The sequence below is a fragment of the Geotrypetes seraphini genome, chromosome 7 (assembly GCF_902459505.1).
Source record: "Geotrypetes seraphini chromosome 7, aGeoSer1.1, whole genome shotgun sequence".
NCBI lineage: Eukaryota > Metazoa > Chordata > Amphibia > Gymnophiona > Dermophiidae > Geotrypetes > Geotrypetes seraphini.
Genome location: NC_047090.1, coordinates 8,445,739 through 8,459,660, shown reverse-complemented (window position 1 = coordinate 8,459,660; position 13,922 = coordinate 8,445,739). Strand labels below are relative to the sequence as shown.

General features: G+C 44.3%; 1 long non-coding RNA gene across 1 annotated transcript in view; it reads left to right on the top strand.

Annotated features, from left to right (window-relative positions):
* LOC117363380 overlaps positions 1 to 13,922 on the top strand; it is a 118,869-nt gene that overhangs the window by 51,947 nt on the left and 53,000 nt on the right. Inside the window, exon 3 of the long non-coding RNA XR_004540041.1 lies at positions 9,259 to 9,366. This is a non-coding gene — a long non-coding RNA (uncharacterized LOC117363380). The remainder of the gene's footprint in view (positions 1 to 9,258; positions 9,367 to 13,922) is intronic.

Below are 13,922 nucleotides of genomic sequence, written 5' to 3'. Positions count from 1 at the left end.
CATCTTGCCCTCCAAACTTGCTATATAATTCCTCTATTGGGTGTCCTTCAGGTAAGAGACAGATGAATGTATGTAGCAGCTTTGTTTTCAGGGACTGGCTTTCCTGGAACACTTTTCAAAATCTGACTCACTGTTTGATTTTTTTTTCCTTTTAATCTTTTTTTCTGTTTGGGGCAATTAATAGTTCTATTCCATTAATATTTGCTGTCAGCAGACCATTAGACCCTGTTTTCTCTGCCCTTGTAAAACGCTTCCTACAGGACTGGAAATGTTCTGCCCTTTTCTATCATTTTCCATTTCACATCTGTCAAGTAGCCAGAGGAGACACTTTGCTTACACTAACCCCATGTAACAGTGTGGCTATGCACCACCTGTCTCCTATATGTCGCTGAAAAATGAAACCGCACCCCTCTCGTCTTGTTACTGAAAAACGAAAATGCAGCTAAATGCATACAGCTCCATCTATGAAAGCAAACGCACAGGCTGCCAAGAAAGTTCCACTCCGCTCAGGATTTTGTAAACTTCAATCCTATCTCCCCCCCCCCTCGGCCGTCTCTTTTCCAAGCTGAAGAGCCCTAACCATACGAGAAGAGTTCCATCCCCTTTACCATCTTGGTCGCTCTTCTTTGAACCTTTTCTAGTGCCACTATATCTTTCTTGAGATAAGGAGACCAGAATTGAACGCAATACTCCAGATGAGGTCGCACCATGGAGCGATACAGGGGCATTATAACATTCTTAGTTTTGTTAACCATTCCTTTTAAAAATAATTTCTAGCATCTTGTTTGCTTATTTGGCCGCCGCCACACATTGGGTGGAAGGTTTCATCGTATTGTCTACAATGACACCCAGATCTTTTTCATGGGCGTTAACCCCCAACATGGACCCTAGCATCCGGTAACTGTGATGTGGGTTATTCTTCCCAATGTACATAAGAACATAACATAAGAACATAAGAACATAAGCAGTGCCTCTGCCGGGTCAGACCACAGGTCCATCCCGCCCAGCAGTCCGCCCCCGCGGCGGCCCAACAGGTCATGACCTGCCTGAATCACCAGAAGGGGCCCCCTTGCCCCCTAGGTATCTCATCAAAGTCCTATCTTCCCATCAAAGTCCTAACCCTCCGGCCTTTCACCTACACGACCTGGTGAGCTGTCTATACTTATGCAACACCCCAGCACCTCCCTCAGTACCCCACGATCCCCTTTTCCCTCAGGAATCCGTCCAATCCCTGTTTGAATCCCTGTACTGTACTCTGCCGGATCACTTCCTCCGGGAGCGCATTCCATGTGTCCACGACCCTTTGGGTGAAGAAAAACTTCCTTGCATTTGATTTGAACCTATCCCCCTTCAGTTTCTCTGAGTGCCCCCTCGTACCTGTCGTCCCTTTTAGTCTGAAGAACCTGTCCCTGTCCACCTTCTCTATGCCCTTAAGTATTTTGAAGGTCTCTATCATATCCCCCCTGAGCCTCCTCTTCTCCAGAGAGAAGAGCCCCAGTTTATCCAGCCTCTCGGCGTATGGGCAGTTTTCCAGCCCTCTTACCAGTTTCGTTGCCCTCCTTTGGACTCTCTCAAGAACTGCCATGTCCTTCTTGAGGTGCGGCGACCAATATTGAACGCAGTATTCCAGATGTGGGCGCACCATCGCTCGATACAGCGGCATGATGACTTCCCGCGTCCTGGATGTTATGCCCCTCTTGATGATGCCTGTTTTACAAAGCCACGTGGCAACGGCCCCGAAGTCCTTTAAATCTCTATGGGCTTCGGGGCCGTTACCGCACAGCAGCCGATAGCGCGGCTTTGTAAAACAGGTCCTAAATTTCATCTGCCACTTGGACGCCCAGTCTTCCAATTTCCCAAGGCCCGTCTGCAAATTTTTCACAATCCGCGTGCGTTTTAACAACTTTGAACAGTTTAGTGTCACTCGTCGTACCAACTTCCACGTCATTTATAAATAAGTTAAATAGCACCGGTCCCAGTACAGACCCCTGTGGCACTCCACTGTTTACTCTCCTCCATTGAGAAAAATGACCATTTAACCCTACCCTCTGTTTTCTATCCGATAACCAATTCCTAATCTACAACTGAACTTTGCCACCTATCCCATGACACTTTAATTTTCTCAGGAGCCTCTTGTGAGGAACTTTATCAAAAGCTTTCTGAAAATCTAGATACACTGCATCAACCGGCTCATCTTTATTCACACCTTCAAAGAAGTCAAGCAAATATGTGAGGCAAGATCTCCCTCGGTTGAACCCATGCTGATTGTCTGATTAAATCATGTTTGTCTATGTGTTCCACAATTTTATTTTTTCTAATTGTTTCCACCATTTTGCCTGGCACTAAAGTCAGTCTGTAATTTTCCAGATCTCCCCTGGAACCCATTTTAAATATAGGCGTAACATACTCTTTCTTAGCTTTCTTTATCAATGCTTTGCATCTGACTTGCCACTGCTTGTGCCTCTTTTTATTTTCTTCATTTGGATCCTTTTTCCATTCTTTAACCCTTTCAGGACCAAGGGACATATTTGTCCCATAACTTTAAAATCCTATACATTTTGATTGGGATCGTCTACAGTTCTAAATTTGATATGTACGGATTCCATAGGATACTGCCTTTATGTAAACAAACTGGTTCCGACATTCATTCATTAGCGTCGTTGCCAGATTGACGAGAAGATTCACTTGCCACACTGTCCATAAGCCAGAAGTGTGATTTTTTTAAATAAAAATAATGATATTTCACAAAAAAAAAATCAATTTTTTGGCATCTGCAAGCCCTTTTTACCATAAAAATGTCGTCAAAACCACAAAAATTGGCCTACGATCCTTATGGTCCTGAAAGGGTTAAAGGATGTGTTGGGTTGGGTTTTTTTTTTTTGGCTCTAATAGTCTGTTTCACTTCACCTTTATAGCCACTGTTAATAAACAGTCTTGTATTATGAGGATGATTTTCAGTCACTAGGCAGCTTACAGGCCAAGTACCCTCACAGAGTTTCCTTTTGAAAATGTGTATAGTCTAACACTACCTCATTCAACACCCCCCCCCCCCCCCCCAGTAAGTATGTGCTATTTTAATTACACTGAGATGAGTGGAACTTTCAAAAATGTGTTTTGACATTGATAAACATGCATACTCAAGCAAAAACCTTTACAATTGCCTTCTAATAGGATAATTTGATAAGGGGATTGAATATACAGTATAGGTGATTATAAAGGTGCTCATATCGTATGCTTTCATAGCTGTTCCTGGAGCAGGGATGGGGTCCATATTTACAATGCCCACTTTCCAGTGTGGTATTTTTTAGAGAGCTCACCTTTATGAAGATAGGTGCAACACAGGTGCCTGTGAAGCTCACAGCCCAAGAATCCAGTTACATAATGCCTTTGAATTTCTGTCGTGCTTTATTGAGCTGTGCTCAGCCTTTGCGAGCTGCATTTGATATTGATTATAAATGTCTTTTTAAAAAAATATTTTCTCTTTAGGAGACTATCACTTTTTTTTTTTTTTTTTTACTCCTGGCAGAATTCTACGCAGACCTTCTGTTTTGCCCCCGTCCCTCTCTCCGATCGACCAATCAAACGCTGCCCTGTGAGAGCCGACATACCTGTGGGCCTCCCAAAGCAGCAGCAGTGGTGGTGGCCAGCCAGCAAAGCAGTGTTATGAACAGGCTACTTGCGGCCGGACCCGCATGGGCCTTCCCTCTGCTGTGTCACTTCTTGTAGATGGACAACGCGGCAGAGGGAAGGCCTTGGTGGGGCGGCCAAAACAGCTTGTTCACAGCACTGCCTTTGCCCGCTACCACCATCACTGCTGTTGCTTTGGGAGGCCCACAGGTATGTTGGCTGTCATGAGGGGGGGGGGTGAGAGGTGTGTGGATTAGTCAGAGAGGCCATACATAGATGGGGGAAGGGGCGGGGACATAGACTCTGACTGCAATTTGGGGTAAAGAGGTGACATAGATGCTAGGCCCATGGGGAGAATGGGAAGGGACATGGATGCTGTATTGTGGGGGAGGGGGAAAGGGATGTAAGGAGGGGACATGGATGCTGGACTGCAAGTGGGAGGGGGGAGAGGAGGGGACATGAATTCTGGGCTGCAAGTGGGGGGGGAGGACACATGGATGCTAGACCTGCAGGGGGAGGAGAAGAGGGCAAGGGAAGGGACATGGATGCTGGGCCTGTAAGTTATAGGGAAAAGGGGGTGAGAAGGAGAACTGGGCCAGAAGGGGGGTAAAAAGGAAGAGATGCTTGGCTATGGAGAGAGGGAGAGAGAGATGCCAGACTATAGGGGCAAAGGAGGGGATTCAGGAAGCAAGTGAGGGAGCGGTGGGATTTAGAGGGAGACAGAACTGCAGTTGGAGTGAGAGAGAGAACTGAGGAGGCTGGAACCTGAGAAAGGAAAAGATGGGAACAAATTTCAGGCCTCAGGATAAGAGAAGTCTACGCAAAGCCCTGCAAACAAACTTTGCAGAATTTTCCATTTTTTTGCGCAGAATTCCACCAGGAGTAATTTTTAGAACCTCTCCTTCCTGAAGAAGAGTTGGAACTGTCCAATCCACATAATTTGATGCATCCAGCCCCTCAGTTTGTGCTTTTAAGAACCAGAAATGTTTCTTGGCGATGAGCTGGCATATGGCGTATTTGCCGGCCCCTGTCGTGTGGTAACAGAAGGAGAGAAAGATATTTGCCACCAGAGTTCTAAACATTGGTCATTAAGGAAATACATTGGTCAGAGAAACAGCTCTGGGTAGCATGACTAACGTGAAACAGGATTCTTGCCTCTGATATGAAGGGGTTTTTTTTTTCCTAAGAATTGTATTAATAAATGAGCCCACCCCACTAGCCACAGCCGTTTTGACTGCACTACATCCTAATATGGCCAGGAGACTAATGAGATTAAAAAAGGAAACATGGTATTTGGGTAAAGATGTTACTTTTTTAGGGCTCATAAGAACATAAGCAGTGCCTCTGCTGGATCAGACCAGAGGTCCATCGTGCCCAGCAGTCCGCTCATGCGGTGGCCCAACAGGTCCAGGACCTGTGTAGTAGTCCTCTATCTATACCCCTCTATCCCCTTTTCCTTCAGAAAATTGTCCAATCCCTTCTTGAACCCCAATACCGTACTCTGTCCTATCACGCCCTCTGGAAGCTCATTCCACCACACGTTGGGTGAAGAACTTCCTAGCACTGGTTCTGAATCTGTCCCCTTTTAATTTTTCCAAATGCCCTCTCGTTCTTGTAGTTTTCGAGAGTTTGAAGAATTTGTCCCTCTCTACTCTCTCTATGCCCTTCATGATCTTGTAAGTCTCTATCATGTCCCCTCTAAGTCTCCTCTTCTCCAGGGAAAAGAGCCCCAGTTTTTCCAGTCTCTCAGTGTATGAAAGGTTTTCCATACCCTTTATCAAGCGTGTCGCTCTCTTCTGAACCCTCTCGAGTATCGCCATATCCTTCTTAAGGTACAGCGACCAATATTGGACGCAGTACTCCAGATGCGGACGCACCATCGCCCGATACAACGGCAGGATAACTTATTTTGTTCTGGTTGTAATACCCTTCTTGATTATACCTAGCATTCTATTCGCTCTCTTAGCGGCCGCTGCGCACTGTGCCGTTGGCTTCATTGTCTTGTCCACCATTACGCCCAAGTCCCTTTCTTGGGTACTTTCACTCAATAACATCCCTCCCATCGTATAGCTGTACTTCGGGTTTCTACTTCCTACATGCAGTACTTTGCATTTCTCTACATTGAACTTCATCTGCCATCTCGTTGCCCACTCCCCTAGTTTGTTCAGGTCCCTTTGTAATTCCTCACAGTCCTCTTTAATCCGAGCACCACTAAATAGTTTGGTGTCGTCTGCGAATTTTATTATTTCGCACTTCGTCCCTGTTTCTAGATCATTTATAAATATATTGAAAAGCAGCGGTCCGAGCACCAACTCCTGCGGAACACCACTCGTGACCCTCCTCCAATCCAAGTAGTGGCCCTTCACTCCTACCCTTTGCTTCCTACCCGCCAACCAATTCCTGATCCATCTATGTACGTCTCCTTCCACCCCATGGTTCTTCAGTTTCCGAAGTAGGCGTTCATGGGGTACCTTGTCAAAGGCTTTTTGGAAATCTAAATATACGATGTCTATGGGGTCCCCTCTGTCCATCTGTTTGTTAATTCCTTCGAAGAAGTGCAATAAGTTCGTTAGGCACGATCTCCCCTTGCAGAAACCATGTTGGCTTGTTATCAGAAGTTTATTTCTTTCAAAATGCTCATCGATGTTGTCTTTTATCAGCGCTTCCACCATTTTCCCCGGAACCGAGGTCAGACTCACTGGTCTGTAGTTCCCCGGGTCACCTCTTCATCCCTTTTTAAAGATGGGCGTAACATTGGCTATCTTCCAATCCTCCGGGATCACGCCTGTTTTCAGGGATAAATTGCAAACTTGCTGTAGTAGTTCCGCTATTTCCTCCTTTAGTTCTTTCAGAACCCTTGGGTGGATTCCGTCCGGGCCCGGTGATTTGTCAGTTTTTAATTTTTCTATCTGCCTGTGAATGGAATGTGAAGTGGACTAGTAATGAAGCAGGTGTTCCTTTATAGGAATGGATGCTGCGAATGGGGATTTGAATTTACGACATGCCTTTCTCAAAGGCCTCAAGGTGCGATGCAGAAACATTTTCCTGGCCCCAGAAAGCTTACCATCTACATTTGCACCTGAGGCAATGAAGGGTTTAGGGATTTGACCAAGATCACAAGGGAACATCAGCGGGATTTTGAATCCTGGTTTCCCTGGTTCCGTAAAGGTTTGCCAAGACTCAAACCTGCAGCCTCGGGAGACTTGCAGCCAAGCCACGAAGCCTGCTTAACTACAATGTCAGTTCCAGGAAACCAGCAGCCGCAGCAGGAGTCACCGACCCCTGCAGGAGCCCATTGGACCAGAAGTGTGTCTTATCAACGACACTATATAGAGATGATTTGCAAGCAATGGAAAGAAGCCTCAAAGCAATATGAGCAGATTATAACATAAAATTCACCCCCTCGTTTGCAAAACCATAGCATGTTTTTTAGTGCCGGCCGTGGCGGTAACATCTCCGACACTTATACTAATTCTGTGAACGTTGGAGCTGTTACCGCCATGGCCGGCACTAAAAACCACGCTATGGTTTTGTAAAAGTGGGAGGGGGGGGGGTGGAAGGTGTTATTTAAATACCGCAATACCTTGCAGATCAGTGCGGTTATCAAAATGAAAGAGGATAGAGTAATTCACAGCGAAATACACAATTTTCTGAAAATTTAACAAATCGATAAGCTTTCAATAATTTCCTAAAATGCAAATAAGAATTTGAATGATCTAATAATCGGCAAAAGTCAGCAGGAAAGTGAAATATTGTTTCAATGAGAAGACTTTTCCAGAAGGAAAAGCAAATAATGCGGCGATGCGCAACGAACGTCTAGGTCTCGTAAAAGTAAAATGGAGAGCATGGTACTTAGGAGCCAAACCGTGCGAGACCTTATAAGACAGACATCCAAACGTAAAAAAAATACTCTGGCCTCAATAGGAAGCCGGTGCGACTTGCGATAATAAGGTGTCACGTGGTCTGACTTTTTAAGGTGAAAAAATTAACCCCTCTTTTACTAAGGCGTGCTGTTTTGGTGCACGCTAAACGCTAATGCGTCCATAGACTATAATAGACGCGTTTAGCACGCCTTAGGAAAAGGACCCCTAAATGAATCGCCATATTTTGTATTCTACGTAATCTTGGAAGCCAGAAAGAAGAAGCCGCTTATGAGTATTCCTACCCAGTTGTCATTGGCTTCAACTCAATTCTCCAGGAAGGAAAAGAACAGTGAAAAACTCTACTTGGTGGAGAAAAAGCTATTTCCCCCCCCCCCCCCCCAAAAAAAAATGTGTCAGAAAAGACCACGATACCTAGTCCCTAAGGGACATAACTAATTAGATCTAAAGCAGTTCCAATAATATAGACTTTGGATAAAGTTCCCCAATGCCAGCTGGGTTCTACCAAAGAGAACAGAAATGGATCTGTCATGGAAATACTGTTGAGCCTCACAAGCTTTTCTGGTTTGGACCTTCTGAAATCTGTTTGTTTATTTATATTCTGCCTTTATCGAGGCGCAGCACAAAATATAATACACAATAAAATTGCATGCAAACATCTAAAATAATATGCACTTCCCCCTCCGTATTCGCAGGGGTTCGGGGAAGAGCCGGTCCGCGAATATTAAAAAACCACGAATAATATTCGAGCCGGTTCTGTCCCTAACTCCCGCTTCCCCCGGCTATTTTAAGCCCTGAAAGCCCCCCTCTTAAGCCTTACCTGGTGGCCTAGCGGGTTTTCGGGGCAGGAGCAATCTTACCACGCTCCTGCCCCATGCAGATCGCTCACAGGAAATGGCTGCCTTGAACTCCCGTAGTCTCTCGAGCCATTTCCTGTGAGCGATCTGCATGAGGCAGGAGCATGGATAGATCGCTCCTGCCTGAAAACTTACTAGACCGCCAGGTAAGGCTTAAGGGGGGGGGCTCATAGGGCTTAAAATAGCCCGAAAAATGAAAATAAATTTTTAAATTTAAAACCGCGAATAAGAGAATCTGTAGATATGGAATTCGCGAATATGGAGGGGGAAGTGTAAAAACTATTACAATACATAAACCAAAATCTTTCATACCCACAAAACTAGATAATTACATATCCTTTTCCACACTATACATCAGTACACCAGTCACAGCATGATTTTAAAAGAAAATGCCACATCAACCTGCGTACTTCATGAGAAAAAACAGCTGTCTTTTCAGCCATTTTTTTGAATTCCTCCACCTTTCCCTGCTTCTTAATATAGGATGGAAGTTTATTCCATTCTTCAGGGGCAGCTCAGGAGAAAATCCCTGTCCTGACTGCCTGCAAGCGGACCTCTCTCCTCGCTGGTATCATCAGGTCACCCTGCGCTAAAGTGCGTAATTATGGTTGGGAACTATATGGACCAGGTATTTAGGGACACGACCCTGTATGCTCAGATAGGGCAAAAGTCAAAGTTGACATCGGATCCGAAACTCAACGCTTAGCCATCAACGTTTGGATTTGACCACCACGCCATCTTGGATAAGGAAACCAATGTGAGCTCCACCTCATGTAGCTGCAATTCATTCGTGAAACGAGAGGACCTTGTTGCTATAATGTTTTTTGCATATATGCACTTTTCATTGTTTATTTTAAAGCATGCATAATTTATGTTAATTGTTCTGATTGCAGATTTTGACTCCGTATCGAGACAAAAGAGTTTGAATAAAAGTTTATTGGCTGGAAAAGCCGTCTGTCTGGCCCCTACTTCTGCTTGATATGATATGAACAGTGGCTGAGGTAAGCCAAATTTATTTATACCATTTAAAATTAAACGGTTGACATGAATTACATACATAATTTCTAAAAGAGCAAAATACAACAAAGAAACAATCCTAAAAACATATCAGCAAAAGCTTAAATAAAAAGATCATGACTTACTAGACCAGAGAAAATGACTGACTAGAAAAAGGCTTTTACAAATAATTGTGTCTTTAGCAATTTTCTAAACAATTCATTCTGTGAGGCTAGGGTTACCCGGACATGTCCTCTTTTTAGAGGACTGTCCATGTGCCCGGACAGACTTTCCAAAACCTGTCAAGTTGTCTGGGTTTTGCAAAGCCTCGATGAGCTCCGGCTGCATCAGGAGAGCCTCTGAGCATGACGTCGCACACACCCGTGCCTGCTCCAGGCCCTCCAGACATGGTCGGAGCTCGAGGCTTTGTTGGGGGCGGGGATGGGGGGTAGAACTGGACGGGGCCATTTGTCCAGGGTTTTGCTGCCCAAAATCTGGTAACCCTATGTGAGGCAAATGAGAAATAAAACTCTTTATATGCAATAGTGTCTTGGATATATGCGTGCTGACCTCTGGGCAAGCCAGGCTAGCCATCCAAAAAGGCTAGTCTCCCACAGACCCGTTTCAATTACACTTAGTTTTGCAGGCCAGCATTTTAACCCAATTGGATTACCGCAGTGTGGTTTTGCAAGGCCTTCCAGATTGCCAGCTTCGTAAGCTCCAGATGGCAGAATGCTGCAACCAAATTGATTTTTTGGGAGGGTAAATTCACAGGCCATGCTACCCCATTCTTTAAAAAGATGCGCTGGCTCCCTATTAAAGCTAGAACTGAGTCTAAGCTTCTGTAGAGGTAATGTGGTCAGCTCTGAAATCTACCCTACACGAAGCAACCAACCTCTATATAAAAACAGTAAGTAAACGGCGGAGAAACAATAAACCTCAGTGGTTCTCTGCGGAGATCTTGGACCTCGTAAAAAAGAAGAAAAGAGCATTTATCTCCTACAAACATTCAGGAAAACGAGAGACTAAAGAAGACTATCCGGCCAAGTCTAGAGCTGTCAAAACAGCAGTCAAAGAGGCCAAACTCCGGATGGTAGAGAATCTAGCAAAGAACATTAAAAAGGGGGATAAATCCTTCTTCGGGTATATTAGTGACAGAAAAAGGAACACAGATGGGATAGTGCACTTTAGGAAACCAGACGTGAATTATGTAGAATTGGACTCCGATAAAGCCGAACTACTAAATAAATACTTCTGCTCAGTCTTTACCTGCGGGGCGCCGGGATCCGGTCCAAAGCTGTAGACAAGGGAGAGCTCGAAAGACCCGTTTCGAGATTTTGAGTTTACGTCCAGCAGCGTTTACTATGAACTTTCAAAGCTCAAAGTGAACAAAGCCATGGGACCAGACAGGCTACATCCCAGGGTGCTTAGGGAATTGAGTGATGTCCTGGCGGAACCGTTATCCGCGCTCTTCAATCTTTCCCTAAGTACAGGAAGAGTCCCATTGGACTGGAAAATAGCCAACGTAATTCCACTCCACAAAAAGGGATGCAGGATGGAGGCTGCAAATTACAGACCAGTGAGTCCCAAATCGATAGTGTGTAAAATTATGGAAACACTAATCAAACACAAATTAGATACGATCCTGAATGATGAGAATCTACGAGATCCCCATCAACATGGATTTACAAAGGGAAGGTCCTGCCAATCCAATCTGATTCTTTGACTGGGTACCGAAAAAGCTGGATATGGGGGAGTCCCTGGACATCGTGTACTTGGACTTCAGTAAGGCTTTCAATAGTGTCCCACACTGCAGGTTATTGAGCAAGATGAGTTCAATGGGATTAGGAGAAACATTAACTGCATGGGTAAAAGACTGGCTCAGAGGTAGACTTCAGAGGGAGGTGGTGAACGGTACTGTCTCCGAAACGTCGGAAGTGATCAGTGGAGTGCCGCAGGGCTTGGTCTTGGGTCCGATCCTATTTAATATCTTCGTAAAGGACCTGGCTCAGGGGCTTCGAGGGAAAATTACATTATTCACTGATGACGCCAAACTATGCAACATAGTAGGCAACAGCACAGTGCCCGACTATATGACACAGGACCTACTCTTACAGGAGCATTGGTCCTCAACTTGGCAACTAAGTTTTAATGCCAAAAAGTGTAAGGTCATGCACCTTGGCAGCAGAAATCCATGTAGAACTTACACCCTAAATGATGAGACCTTAGCAAGAACTGCAGCAGAACGGGACTTGGGAGTGATCATTAGTGAAGACATGAAGACTGCCAATCAAGTGAAAAGCTTCATCCAAGGCTAGACAAATGATGGGTTGTAACCGAAGAAGTTTCGTCAGCCGGAAGCCCGAAGTTATAATGCCGTTATACAGATCCATGATTGTGTACAATTCTGGAGATCACATTATCAAAAAGATGCGCGGAGAATTGAGTAGGTTCAGTGAATGGCCACCAGGATGGTCTCAGGATTCAAGGATCTCCCGTATGAGGAATGGCTGGGTAAGTTGCAGCTATACTCACTCAAGGAACGTAGAGAGAGGGGAGACATGATTGAGACGTTCAAATATGTCACAGGCCGTATTGAGGTAGAAGAGGATATCTTTTTTTTTTTTTTTAAAGGACCTACGGCGACAAGAGGACATCCGTTGAAACTCAGGGGTGGGAGATTGCATAGTGACACCAGGAAGTATTTCTTCATCGAAAGGGTGGTTGATCATTGGAATAATCTTCCACTGCAGGTAATTGAGGATTTTAAGAGAAAATGGGATAAGCATGTGGGATCACTTCAAGGAAGAAATTAGAAGGTGGGTCATTGGAGTGGGCAGACTTGTTGGGCTGTGGCCCTTTTCTGCCGTCATCTTCTATGTTTCTATGTTCTATTTGTTCATAAAATTCTGCATGGTTTAGCACTGGAATACTTTTGCCCATCCATTTCTCTGTACTCCTCAATCAAATCGTTACGTCCATCTCAGGAAATTCCTTTATAATTCCTTCTAGTTCACCGAGCTGGAAAATAACCACTAGATTAAGATCTATAGTGGGGAAGGGCCCTGAACTCAGAGAAATTGATAACTCTCTCGTCTTTAGACGAAATTGGAAAACTTATTTATTTGATCAGTTTAATTGTAACAGCTCGCTTGATTGTTATACCTAAATTGTACTTAGAAGCCCACTTTCCATATACTCCAGCGCCTTATAACCAGAGCTATGTCGACTTAAGTGGCTTCCCACCGCATCTGTGAAAGAGCCAGACAAGAAGCAAGCTCACGAGTTTCAGAGAGGGTCTGACCTCAGCATAAACCCCACTTAGCTCAGTTTTCACAATCGGCATGGCAAGGTACACACTGCCAGTAGGACTGAAACATTTTAATTAGCTATCCTTAATTTATTTAAAACGTAAATTAAGCAATACCAGCTAGATAAGAGCCTCGAAAAGGAATGCAGTAGATTTATTTGTGTTCTGTGGCACTAAGCTGGACTTCTGAAGCTTTTCCATGATTTACGTTAAAGGGATGACTTTGTTGAAGGTCATCCTGCCTTGAGAAACATCTTTGCTAGTTAATAAAAATATACCTTATCTAACTCGACTGGCTGTTAAATATCTCGAGAGACGCCTGGTCTCGGGAGTCCTTTGAGGTGCAGAAAGTGCTCTCTGTGTTGGCCGCCTAACCAGAACTCTCCTCACAAATCCCTCAGGCTATAAATCACAATTTCTTCATTTGATGATTTAAATATACTTTTCAAACTTAAGAACAAAAGAATAGCCCCACTGGGTCAGACCAATGGTCCATCAAGCCCAGTAGACCATTTTCACGGTGGCCAATCCAGGTCCCTAGTACCTGGCCAAAACCCAAGGAGTAGCAACATTCCATACGGGAACCCAAGGAATAGCATGATTCCGGAATCCCAAAGAGTAACAAGATTCTAGAATCCCAAAGAGTAGCCACATTCCATGCTACTGATCCAGGGCAAGCAGTGGCTTCCCCCATGTCTGTCTCAATAGCAGACTATGGACTTTTCCTCCAGGAACTTTTCCAAACCTTTCTTAAAACCAGCTCCGCTATCCGCTCTTACCACATCCTCTGCCAATGTGTTCTAGAGCTTAACTATTCTCTGAGTGAAAAAATGTTTTTTTCTATTGGCTTTAAAAGTATTTCCCTGTAACTTCATCGAGTGTCCCCTAGTCTTTGTCATTTTTGACGGAGTGAAAAATTGATCCACTTGTACCCCTTCTACTCCATTCAGGATTTTGTAGACTTCAATCCTATCTCCCCTCAGCCATCTCTTTTCCAAGCTGAAGAGCCCTAACCTTTTTAGTCTTTCCTCATACGAGAGGAGTTCCATCCCCTTTACCATCTTGGTCGCTCTTCTTAGAAGATTTCAAGATTTCAAGATTTATTCAATATTTGATTAATCGCCTATCATAATTACTAAGCGATTTACATTTACAGAAAATACATAATAAAATGTTAACAATAATATAATAAAAATCTAAAAATCATTTTTTAAAAAACTGGACAAATTTGGACAGGAAAACATTGGGAAT